This window comes from Centrocercus urophasianus, unplaced genomic scaffold (genome assembly GCF_019232065.1).
Source record: "Centrocercus urophasianus isolate 14NV4802_14NV808 unplaced genomic scaffold, USGS_Curo_1.0 seq_3, whole genome shotgun sequence".
NCBI classification, from domain to species: Eukaryota; Metazoa; Chordata; class Aves; order Galliformes; family Phasianidae; genus Centrocercus; species Centrocercus urophasianus.
The window spans coordinates 2844416-2857817 of NW_024884866.1; positions in this window are offsets into that span (position 1 = coordinate 2844416).

A 13402-nucleotide genomic window follows, 5' to 3' on the forward strand; every position below is an offset into this window, starting at 1 on the left:
TGTTTACAAAGAACTTTGGATTTTTTCTTATTTTCCCGGTAATTTGGTTCTTTGGAGGCTAAGGACTTTGGGTTGTTGCTGTTGTTATTTTCGGTGTCGTTATGCTGTTTTCTTTTGTTTTCAGTTTTCCTAAGAGTATGAGGCTGAGACCTGGTCTCTTCCTGACAAGTTCTCATATCGTTTGTAGCACTCAGGGTTTCTTCAGCATTAGTATTTTAGGAGGAAGTTTTTCACACAGAGGGTGGTGACGCATTGAAACAGATTGCCCAAGGAGGCTGTGGATGCCCCATCTGTGGAGGCATTCGAGGCCAGGCTGGATGTGGCTCCGGGCAGCCTCGTCTGGTGGTTGGCAACCCTGCGCATAGCAGAGGGGTTGAAACTTGATGATCATTGTGGTCCTTTTCAACCCAGGCCATTCTATGATTCTAATATTATGTACAGGGGATTTAGGTCAGACGTTAGACAGTAATATTTAACTCAGAGGGTGACAAGGCAGTGGCACAGCTGCCCAGAGAGACTGTGAGTGCCCCATCCCTGTACTCAAGGCCAGGTTGGATGGGGTTCTGGGCAGTCTGAGCTGCTGGGTGGCAGCCCTGCCCACGGCATGGGGTGGAGCTGGATGGACTTAAAGGTCCCTTCCAACCCAAGCTGTGGTTACCTTTGTTCAGGACTCAAGCCTTGCTGTAGATACACACTTATCACAAGCATAACACACATCAGTCACTATAGGCTAGTTCCAATTAATCTCATATTAGAAGAGCATCAAGCAATAGACTAGAAAACCTAATAAATATTTTCAACCTTGCTGTCTTCGAGAAAGCTTTTGTACAAAGTGAATCAGAAGTAGATACCTTTTGTTCTTTTTTTTTTTTTTTTTAAACCACAAATAAGTGAGTAGTACTCAAACAACATTGAAATTGCCAGCACTTTACAAGGGCATGTAAACAGAAATGAGAGGTGAGACAATCGTTCTGACCAATAAAAGGAAAAAATGTATGTACTGAGAAGCAACTAGGATGATCAGAGGTTAAAAATACAAACATACAAGTTCTATCAGGAAAGACTAAAATATTTGTGTTTAAAATACTTATGTTTAGTAAATGAGAAAACATTTGCCGCCAAGAAAAAAATAAGTTTCATTATTTTTGATGGAATGACACAAGCATGCTGAAATTGCAGCAAGGGAAATTAGGATATTTAAGCACTGGATCAGGTTCATTACTGTGATTTCCACTCTCAATGGTTCTTATTGAAAATCTCCTTTAACTTCATGTCCCAGAAATGATTCTATTTTGATCGAAAATAGGAGCTTCTCCAACTTATGAGGTTCTCTTCTTCTGTTGTGGTTTTAGGCAATACTTTTTTCACTACTGTCTCTTAACAGAACTGAGGATGTTCTGTCTTTATTGTGCCAAGCTTCCACTGTCAAGAACCAATTCTACTCTGAAATAACTTCATAGACCAAAGTTACTGAAACACAAGTGAACATGAATTAATAATACGGTCCTCTGTAGCATAAATGCTAAGTCACATCTTGATCCAGTGACTGAGCACCTGGTGGGAAAGCAGGGCCAACCCAGGGGAGCTCATGTGCATGCAATGTACCTGAGTGAGCAGAGGGGGTGGAGCCAGTGGAGCCAGGATCCACCCCTTCCCAGAGCTCGTGCAAAGGCAGCAGTGTGGAGGCGAGGGTGTTTTGCCTGAGATCCTTGTGTACCTGAGGTCTTCTGAAGGTAAGCAGATTTTGTTTTGTTTCTGTGTTTACGGCTGCTGCATTTGAGCAAGTCCTCACTGCAGCCTAGGACTTCGCTGCTCTGCTATCATTGTTGTGCATTACATTGTGTTACAGCTCTGAAAATGTAGTTTTAAGGTGAGGTGGTAGTTGTCTCTTGGTTCTGATTCAGCAGTGCAGGAAATACAGGCTGATTGAATTCATATCGTTGCACATGAATATATGTTTTTTAAGCGCTGTGCTGATGCATAAGAGATCCCTTTCACAAGTGTTGGATAGGTTTACTGTGAACTAGCACCCTTGTTTGAGAGTAGTGCCATCTCCAGAGTATCCACACAGCCCCTTGTCTTCAGCAAGGAGATATGAGTGAGATACTACTCAGGGAAACAAACTGACAGAGTTCATCTTCACTATTAAGACTTGTAGCACTAGAGAAATGGGCAACAAAGCTACACTGCAGAGCTTGAAGTTAACAGCTGTATTAGTACCATTCTCCACTATCGAAGAGACTGAGGTGTATTACTGCTGATGTCAATCATGTGTACATTCTGCTTTCATGAATTTCAAATTTATTTAAAAGAGCGTTATGTTGGAACATAGTAAACGAGGATTATTCTTCAGTATGGAAACCTATAAATAATTTGTTAAGTTAAAACAGAAAAGAAAATAGACTGTTTTATAATTACAGCTGGAAAACTTTGAGGCATATTTTATTCATGAATTAGATTTTTATTTATATGCCAATAATTTCCTAGGTTTCCTCATTTTTCTTTACTTTGTTTTATACAAGTGTTTACCCTCAGTGAGAATTAGGCTGCCTGCTTGGTGTACTCATGATTTCAGTGTTGGGTGGCCAGGATTAAATTCAAATTCTCATGTAGTCAAATTTGGATTTCCCTTCTTGTACTGTGGTAGCGTTACTGCCGGCCTTTTAGAAGGTGTGCCTCCATTAGAGCGCTGCTGATTAGTTCAACCTTCATGCACAGCAGCAACATTACTAATGCATTTTTATTTCATTTTATTAAAACTTAATGAGAGTTAAAAACTCAGTGTGGTTTCTTGAGTGTTACCAGTACTAGGCTTTTTTCTTTTTGTAATCAAACGTCTGTCACATTTCTATCACAGAACTGTCATCAGTTCTAAGAAATTGATATTCCTTGTGGAAGTGCTGCCATAGCATTCTGATTACTTCGTTGCCTCTTTTGTGGATGATCACTGAAGCTGTTGTTCAGCTCCAGAAGCATTTGTAGCCATCAGTTTGGGTGATGATTTACGATGTGGCTTCTTTGTTTTCGAGATCACATAGATTTTTATTTTTTTAATGTTAGCTACCTGGGGACTTGTTAGCCACTTACTATTGCTGGGCTGTTTGGCATTTTATAGCATGAGCTTCTGTTTCAGTGAGTAGAAGTGTATTTGCTTAGCCAAGTTCTGCCAGAGTTTTATTCATTTGTGTGAGGTGTCTCGAAATATACTAAGCAATGTAACCAGCAGGGGCTTTGTAAAATATACTAAGCAATGTATCCCATCAGGGGATGAACATGAAATGATCAAGTATAAATAACCCTCATAAACAAATCCTCAGAAGGGCTTATCTATCATTCCTGTGTTTTGTATAGAGGGAATGCATACCGAGTGTTTGGAAATTCAGCAAGTTGATTACGAAGTCGTCTTGCCATTTGGTTCTCAAAAGAATAGCCTTCCAGCTCTGTCAAATTCAGTAACAAAAAAATCTTTTCTAACTGTTACCAGGTATGGTAACATACTACCATATAAACATATTACATTTAGAATTAAACAAATCCAGTAGATTAGTAGAGAGGCAGTCTCCAGTGTAGCTCAGGTAGTACTTGTCCTTACAGCCACATAATACCAATTCAGAACATAAGTTTGTGACTTGTGATCAGAAGATTGTTATCTCTTGTTTTGTAATTACAGCATTAAAGTACAATATACTCACCCATTTGCGATTGAGAACAGTTTCTATTTCTTGTACATCTCTCTTTGTTCATTGCTTTTATACGACAAAATACGTGGGACCTGCCTATGTTCCTCAGCAGTGGAGAGATGAGTGGGCTTCCCTTTCCACCTAGTTTTTATCTCAACTGGACTGAGATATTAGCATTGCCAGGTTTATATCTTGAGCATGAGTCAAGCAGCAGAAGATCATGAAGCTGAAACTAGTGATTCTCTTAAGTAAGTTCTGATTTTTTGAGTCTTTGGAATAGGTATTGTCTGTCCTGATATCATGTTTGAAAAACGTATTCTCTTAAATCCGTGAGTAGTATTAGTAGAAAATATTTATTCCGTACTAATATGGCTTTAAGCACTTTGACCATGAGCAAAATACCAAAAATATATCGGCAATAAAATTTTTCTACACCAACTGGAAGTGATTCAGGAAGGGAAAACAATAATATGAACTTAAACATGAGGAAGGAGTAAAATGGAAAGGTCATCTCCACCATCACCTACATCTGACCTTCACAGTATCAGCTTCTGCTGTGAAACTCTGCTTTTATCTGATTCGTATTGGCCTGAGGGAGAACTGCTACAGCAGGATGCAGGTGCTCAGCAAGCAAACAGTAATTCAGCTGTTCAGGGATATAGTACTGCATTTACAATTCTGTTCCTTTAAGGGACAAACTTGATCTGCTATTTCCTACTGAGAAGACAGACATGATAAATATGATAATATCTCAGTGATCAGAGAGTGAGAAATATGCTCAATGACTTTGCAGCTGTACAAAACTGAATTCACCCAGGGAGGAGTATCTTCAAGATTTTCTCTATGCATGTCCATATGAAAATAATAATTACTCATAGACATTGTAAGAAGTCACTTGAAACTCTCTAAACAGGGTTTTTAATGAATGCTATTTTAACACAAATAGTATTTTGTTTGTTTATCTTGTATTTCTTTTATTTTGATTGCCTGCTCCTTCGAGAGACAGCTGTGTCTTGATTGTAGTATATACTTGACTGCCAAAAAAACAACTTCAGAGCTTTGTTATGGGTTTGTTTTTGTTGCCTGCATTTTTAGCTTTTTTGACTAAGTACCAAGTAATTTGTATAGTCCTTTAGTCATGTTACCCAGGTAAAGTTTCTCAGACGAAGGTGAATACAGATTGTTATTTTCTGTTTGAAATGAAAATAAAAGGACAAACTGCACTGCTCTTAATTGCACGTTCTAAGTATAGCTAAAATATACTTACTGGGAAATACGTTCTTGCTTTATATATAGAAGCAATTTTATAGTCTTCAATTTTCCTGAATTATCTCAGTTTTAAGTTTCATTTTCTTCTGAAATCCCAACTTTGTTCTTTGTTGTTCCATAAAGCAAGGAGCGCGTGCGCTGAAGGATGCCTGATGGTTATTTGTGCAGATTCTAGTGAGGCAAACTGAGTATAAGAGGACGGAATGAATTACCACTAGGTTGTGCTGTTGGTCTAATATTGAGGCTCTTGTATTTAACAAACTGAATTTCAAAACTATCAGCTGTGATGTCAGTATTCTCACTTGGAGTTCTCAGAATAAAAGTACAAAATACATCATTTTGTAAGAAGAGGAATGCTGAGTTTGAATGATGGTGGTTTGTTTTTGTTTTTTTTTTGCCTATCATCCTCTGTAGTCATGCTTTTTGACACTTAAACCTGGAAATTGTTTCATTTGCCAGGATTTTTGAGACTTTGTTACTTTGTAGCTAACATATTCCATGTTTGTTTAGAAAGCAGTCTGGTAAGCCCTGCAACAGAACTTACAGGAAATTCTATGAGGGCTGCTCTGAAAATAATGTTCTGAAAGTTCTAATGTTTTGTTCTAATGTTTTGTAGTGTTGACCCATGAAGTCAGAAGCAGGTGTTGGTAGTTTGGCAGTAGAGATTCAGCTTTCCCGCCAGTGTTCCCTGTGTAACAGATGACAGCGGTGGGGCAGTCTGACAAAATGGTGCCTGACATGGATGAGCCTGTAAAGCAAAACTGTCATTGAACTCCTCCATGCAGAACTGACTGCACCCCTTGACAATAGTTGATGTTTGCTGAACGTTTTTAGAGATCGAATGTGAGCACAGCAAGGTAGTACATTGCAGCAGTGGTGATGGCAATGTGAAAGACAAGCCTCTTTCCAGATGGCCGTACAAAGGTTTTGCACCATGAAGTGGTGCACAAATTGGATAATGGTGGTAACAAAGTTGAAAAATAGCATTTCATAGCTGAGAATTTGCTCTATCAAATAGTGCTACTGTGGTCTTTGTATCTGTTGCCATTTTCATGGAAATAAGTAGGAGGCATTACTCTTAGAGCAGCGAAAGTATTATAGCGGTGAAAACCTAAGATATGCTCTGAAGGGGCTGGTAGTTGGCAATCCTTTCAAACTACTAACTGTTCTTACAGACATCCAGAATTACAGAATTCTTCAGCAATGAAGGGAGAAAAAACTCTATTTAAGTTTTTTCTTCTGGATTTTCCATTTTAAAAGTAAAGCTGGAGCATAAAATGTTACAGATTCCTGACATACCTTTATGTTCATGTGGTACAGACAGCACTTTTCACTACTAGTTGTGATTAAGTGATCTAGTAGGCCTATTTTTAATTTCTGTGATTTTTCTAACTTCTGCATCATGCTTGCATAATATTAAATATAGTATTTCCGATCACTTCCTCTAAATCCACTCCAAAAATGAAGTTTACGAAAGATATGCTTGGGTCATGCCTTCTCAGTTATTTACCTATTGATCTTGCTAATGGTTTGCCAGAAGTGGAAGGCAACACAGCAGATGTTGATATTCTTTGGAAAACAAACAGACAACAGCAAAAAATCCATGAGATAAAGTTTTTTAAATGAGAAAATCTCAATCAAATTGAAACGTGTCAGCGTAACAACTGTTTCTTCTGAAGAGTATGTTTTCTCTCTTAACTTTTGAGAGGCATGAGCTGGTTTCTAATCTGGGAGCCAGAGATACTTAATTATTAACTACTTAATAATTATAAATCATTCTGAAATACAGTATTATGCAGATACCATAATTATTTCTGAGCAGTTGATTCTGTCGTAGGATGAGACCCAGAAAAAGACATGAACACTTAATGTTGAAGTCAGGTGGAATTTAGGGTCCTCTAAGTATTTACACATCTGCTCTGTAACACTTGTGGTACACTTGATTGGAGGCTTAAGCAGCTTTTGTTATGAGATGTGCAATAAAAAGAGTACTCCAGCAGTGCTATTTCAGTCTCTAAGGTATATAGCCCTTATAAGACTAAGCAGCCTGGTAATTAACTCAAGCTAATGTGCAATAGGTGTCCAGAAATGAAGCATTCCTCTGTAAGTCTCCCTGGAGCAGTCTGTCCAGTAGGTGTGCTGTGAATATGCCTAGTGAGCCAGGACCCTGCAGCAAAAACTGGCCCCATAGTGGAAAAATCTGTTTCATTTCAGACTGGAACTAAGCGCTTAGAACTGACAGAAGTGTGGATGAGATCCAGGTTCAATCCCTTTCTTTGTCTGAGAGATCTCAGCCCTTGCTTTGGATTAAGCCAATGGGCAACAGACTCTTCAGAATGTAGAAAAGATTCTCCAATCTTCATTTCTCTTTCCAAAATATATATTCCTTGTTCAGGAATTTAAGTCTTGAAGTTATGACACGTTGGTGAGAAAGAGTAGCTTGTCTTTTTGTTTTTTGTTTTTGTTTTACAGAAACTAGAAAAATAGTCAGTCCTGAAACAGTAGAAAGTAACTGTAAGTGTTGGGACTAGAATCCAAAATAGTGTTCTCTTCAGTTACTGCCTGCTTACGTTAGTTGCCTCCCCACAGAACATGATGGTTTTTCTTAACGCACTTTCCTGTATGCACTGTAAAAAGATTCTCAGTAGAGGATTCTGGGTTCAGATATGCAGGCCAGGAAGATGGAAATCAGATGCTGTGATACTTAGGAGTGCAGTGCTTTGTCATCTTCTGGATTTGCCGTAGATTCAGTAAGAGAGATCTGTAAGATAGGATAGAATGAGCACTATCTCTCTTCTGTCTTTGTTTCTTTCTCTCTATGCCTATGCCTGATCTTTTTCACCATAAGTCAAAGGTGAAAATTCTTATGATGGCAATGAAATCAGAATTGGGTTCTGAGTATTAATAGAAGAAGAAACTTCTTAAGAAGCTTCCTGTACGTAGTATCAATTGTACCTATTACCTATACATTTCTACTGGGAAATGTATATATGTACTGTCCAAACTGTTTCTGCTGATGCCTTTCTAAGCACATGTATGGGAACTGCTGAGTAGCAGACAGAACCACTGATTGAGCACCTGGAACAAGATCTGATCAGCCCTGGAAGCACAGGTGAAGGCAATTCACTTGTGTCTAAAATGGGTGGAGCCTGGCTGCACCCCTTTTAGATCTCATTTTGAGGCTGGCTGCCACTGAGGAAGAATCTCTTGCTGTAGATCACTCCTTGGTGGAGTCTTCCTGCAGGTCTTGGTCTTTGGGTGTGAGTGAGCATCCTTTTTTTAACACCTCATTGTGCATATCCCAGGTTGGTCCTGCTGCCGTTCCAGTACTCTAAAAAATTAAAATGAGCTTTACAGCAATTCAAATTCAAATATTCTGAGGTGTGAGCTGTTAAGTGGCTAAAAGTACTGTTAAAATGAGGGTAAGAAAAGTAGGCTTTTTTCTCCCTTCCTTTGTACATGTTTGATTTTGCTTTTATCTTTGCATGTATTTGTTTGTAACAGCTTGTGCAGATGGATAATCAGTCATTACAGAATGAAATCATAAAGACTAAGTCTTCTATTCTAGAAGAATGTTGGTACAGAGATGTGGGAAGAATGTTGAAGATGAAAATAGATTTTGATTCTTGTCAACATACATGGCTGGGGGTTAATCTTTGCATTAAAACCATTTCAAATAGGTAGCTACTAGCTGTTAATGGAGAGCGAAAGTGTTTATTAATAGCTGTAAAAATGCCTAAAGCCAAAAGGTATTTTTCAAAAGCAATGGTGGAGTTTAAGTATTGTAGTATTAGAGGCTTTATGGATGTGCGTAATGAATTGCTTACTTTCCCACTGCAGCTTAGCTGGAACAGTCTGAAACCCCCTAACTGGGCCTCAATAAAAAAAAAAAAAGAAAAAAGCTCTTCGATGTTTTAAAGTAGCTTTTCAGGCCTCCTGAGTGTTTCTGACACATCATTCTCAGACCCTTATGGACTGGGATGCTGCCAAACAGCTCTTTTCCCACAAACTTTAGTAATCTTTGAGTGCTGGATGGAAGAGCAGTACAGAATTTGAAAATACAGTATAGAAATTATTTTCTGAATCAAATCTGCAATATTTTTCTTCTGTTTTGTTACAAATATAATAAGTTCATTTCTATGTCTTAAATTGTTTTAACGCTTTGATTTTTTTTTTTTTCCCTATTTAAGAAATAGTTTTGTATTACCAGCAGTATGATTCCTAGTATTGCTCTGTAAATTATTTGTGCTTTTCCTAATGTAAGGATGCTTTGATTTTGCCAAACATTGTACCATACTTGCGTTTAATTACAACCACATCCAAATATTTTAGAACTACAAAGTATTTCATCTCAGATTATGCAGAAGAAATATACTGAGGGAGCCATGCATGGGCCAAATTCAGATCTTAGTTACCATGGCTAGAAGAAGCAAATCCAAGCAAGTCTCAAGAATTTTGTATTTATTTTTTGGCGGGGTGAGTGTGGATTCTTATCTATTGCCAGACCTTACCAAGTTTTAGCATTCTCCAACTTCACTTAGAAACAAGAAGTATCAAATGTCATTGAAAATGGTGCTTTTATATATAATTTCTTTTGTTTTCCATCTCTTGCCTCACATCCTGTGCTTCCTTGAGTTTGACGTAATCTTATTTCGTATTCCTGATAGTAATACTGCTTGTTCTCTGTGTGTTTGAACTAGTTGATTGCTAACATAATTCTTCTGATGCGTTTTGAAGTGGATATCAAAGGATTGAACACAATCAGAAAGGGGAATGCAGAGAAATACTTCTAATTTATCCCAAATATACTGACTCTCCCCTCAAATTGGTGCAAGCTTTAAGTGATCAGGGAAGTTCCTCTGTGCTTATAATGCCCTTTTACCCTTCCCTAGGTATCTGCTTTTCATCATAACAGGTTGTAGGAAGGTCTGACTCAGTATAATTGCTTTTAGCTCTTTAGATTCTTTCAATCTTTAATATATTAGTATTCTTATGCAAATAAATAATGAAGTTGACTCTTATGTTGGTCAGGAATGTGTTCATTTCGCATAGGGAGTTCTAAACTATTTGTATAGCACTAACTTATTGCGCCACTTTTTTAATTAGTAGTTTTACTTTTGAAGGGCATCTCAAGAAATTGGTTTATTCACTCCCTAAAAAATGTTATAAGTAATGATTGTATATTCTGAATGCAATAATTTAACTTGAAATCACACTACAGTCACATATTAAATCCCTGTCCTGTGACACTTAATCTCTTTGTGTTTGCCCCAGACTGCATTTCTCTTTTTTTTCCCCGCTATATTCCAATTGCAGACATATCACTTGGTTGTCGCTGTCACCTGGAGGTCTGTTTCCACAATTCAGTCTTCCCAGTAGGTAGTATCTTTTGATCATCTTTAGATGCATTCCTTTCTTTTTCTGCCAATTAATACAATTTATCTTCTGCCCATGCTTTTCTCGTTTTAGGGTGTCATCTATTCTATGATGTTATTATAAAATTAAATCGATTTACTTCCTTGCTTGTAGTAAAACCTTCTAGATTCTTTTTCTTTTTCGAGTAATATTTGTGAATGTCAGGTTGTTCATCTTAAAATGCAAATTCTCTAGCTATTCTGAGATCACGAACAATATAGCAAAAGCTAAATCTCCCACACTGTAAAGTTGCACACATTGCTGTGTTAATCAACTTTAAGTTTGAGTTGAAGGGCTTTTTTTAGTCACTGTTTACATTGATGAAATGTCTAATGCAGCACTCCTACAACTCCACAAATAAAAGCAATTTTTTTTTTCCTTTTTCTTGGAAAATGCTCTTTTGGGACAAGGTGCTAGTTTATATTAGTTTACTTTATAAAATAAGTACTTTAATTTGAGTCTTGAAGAGATTTGCTCTTTCAGGCCTTTGTTTGCAGAGATTCATAATAAAAATCATGTCTTCCACAAGTGTATTTGACCTAGTTCTAAATGAATTCATTTGTATGCCAGTAACCATTAATTGCAGTAAAATGTCATGTTGTATTTACTATGCTGCTGAGCTGTCTGTCTAATCTGAGCTTTTTGCCTCTGTACTGAGAGTACAAACACCAAATCTAGATTAAAATTATTTTATCTGGTTTTATCTGTAGTTCATAACTCTGGAACTGTTTGCAGTGTAAGTGTTAATCCATTGCAAATGAAAATTCAGAATTGCCTATCTTTTTATAAGCATTACCAATTTTATGACTTTTAGCTTAGTATAAGGACTGTATAAATCATTTACTTTCACGATGTGAGTCAGACCCATTCATCATCTTATTCACTGTGAGCCTGAAGTGGCTTTGAGGAAAAAATTGATAGGAAGCCTTTCCTAGAGATAAAAGCTAATTTCAATACCAATGCTAAATTGCTCTTTTTCCCTTTAATTTTACTCTGTTTCCTATGTTCACTTACCCTAAAATTGTCTTATTTTGTTTAGCTTTATTTTCAGTAACTACCCTAACAATATAAGGTATGTTTGCACTAGAATTTTTGGAACAGGATAGTAAAATCAAAGGCCAGCTTTAGGCCTGCGTAGTGTAAACTTTTGGAGTATTGGATGTAGTGAAGAGTTCAGTATAAGTTAATTCGTCCTACTTCTTGGCAGTGGTATGTCAAGAGTTAGATCTCAGGGAAAAGGACAAGGTAACAGCAAAGAGATATCAAGGGCAAACTCTAAGCACTGGGTAGGGGGACTCGGAATTTAGAATTCAATACGCAGCTTCTCATTTCTCTAACTGGTCTACAGACTACTGAGAGAAAGTTTCTGTCTTTTGAATCTGCAGAGTTCTAAGGATACTGCAGTTTGGATAATTAAAACAGGTAATGCTCAGAGTTTCTTGTAGATCACTTAGTCATCATAAAATATTAGCATTAAATATTATTGGCTTTCATTTTTAATGCTTTTTATGGTTGCAGTGCAGGCTACATTGCCGTGGCTTGTGAAGTATAGTCTCGGAAAAATTTTTAGGGTATTTGTACAACGTGTATTTGAAATAGATTTTCAGCTCCCTGATGAGATTGGAATTGTTCCTGAGTTGCACTGTTTGTTTATTGGGGATAGTTAATCCTTTGCATTTTCTGTCCTGGCACCGACTCTAATAAATTGTTGTTAATACCTCTGGAACGGCCAGGTCACAGCCTAAACCAGTGGTTGAGCACCAGGTGAGAAGGCAGGGCTGACCCGGGAGCTCAGGTGCAAGCTTTGCTCTTGAGTGACTGGTAAGTGTGGGGACAGGATCCTCTTCTCCTCACCCTCATGTAAGGGTTAGCAGCCAAGGGAGCAGTATCCAGATAGACTGCACTGCTTTTGAGTCGTCACTGTTTGTTGGAAGGGGTGGGCAAATGTTTTTTCTTCTTTGTTACCTTCTATTACTTCATAGCACTTACATCCTAGTAGGAGGCGCTGTCACTGTTTTCCACTGCCACACATTAAAGTATGGTAATTTGGGGTACAGAGTAGTGCCATAGATGTAAAGTGTTCATTAAATTAATTATCTGTATTAACATAGAAACTCAACAGTGAAAGAGTTAGCAGGTTATCCTATAAATTAAGCATATCTTGTTACTCTTATCTTACATTCAAGGGAGAGAGTATTACATTTTACCTGCAGATTAACTAAAAAAAGTAAGATACTGTTACTAAACAGAGCTTGATAATAAGTATTTTCATCTTGGTTTAGCTCTGGAAGTTCCTTTTCTTTTGACATTTAACTCTTTTCTTTGCACGTGTGTTATAAGCTCTTCTTATTATTTCACTTGTTAACTTTATTTGCATACAAAACAAGCTTTAAGAATGTTTATACTTGTGACAAAAACTTCTGAGCGGGAATGGAAGTACGTGATGTCTTCATGCAGCATTTAGTTGGTGTAAACTGTTTTCCCAAAGCCGCAAAATACATCCTTAGAACAGCTAAGTGTGAAATCAGCTACAGAAGATAAAATTCTTCTGAAAGGCACATTCCAGAGGTCTGTGTAGCAGGAGAATAGCAAGGGTTTTCACTTGAAGTCAGCAGGGCACACCCCCAAAGAGGTGTTTTGCTCTTGTATATGTCAATGCTCCAGAAATACAGCATGCTATGTACCTGCATTAGTAAATATTGATTCTGTGATTCCTCTGTATAACATTTCTGTATTTCTGAGGTATGTACCCCCATTGATTTCAGCATGGAGTTGTTGCAGTAAAACTGGTCTGCGTAACTGCAGCAGGCATGTAAAGGACATGTAAAGTTAGGATATGGATAGCTTTTTGGGTAGTTACAAAGAAAGCGCTCTGTAGACAGTGAATTTGGCTGTGTCAAGTTGGCAGTGGTTGGGGGCTGATGGTCTTTCCGGGGAAAGCCTAAAGCTGAAGTTTCTTTCCAAACTCCTGCATTCTATTGTGACTCCCGCCTTGTTTGAGTGCTTGCTAGTGAATGGTTGGCAGAAAAGAGCCACGG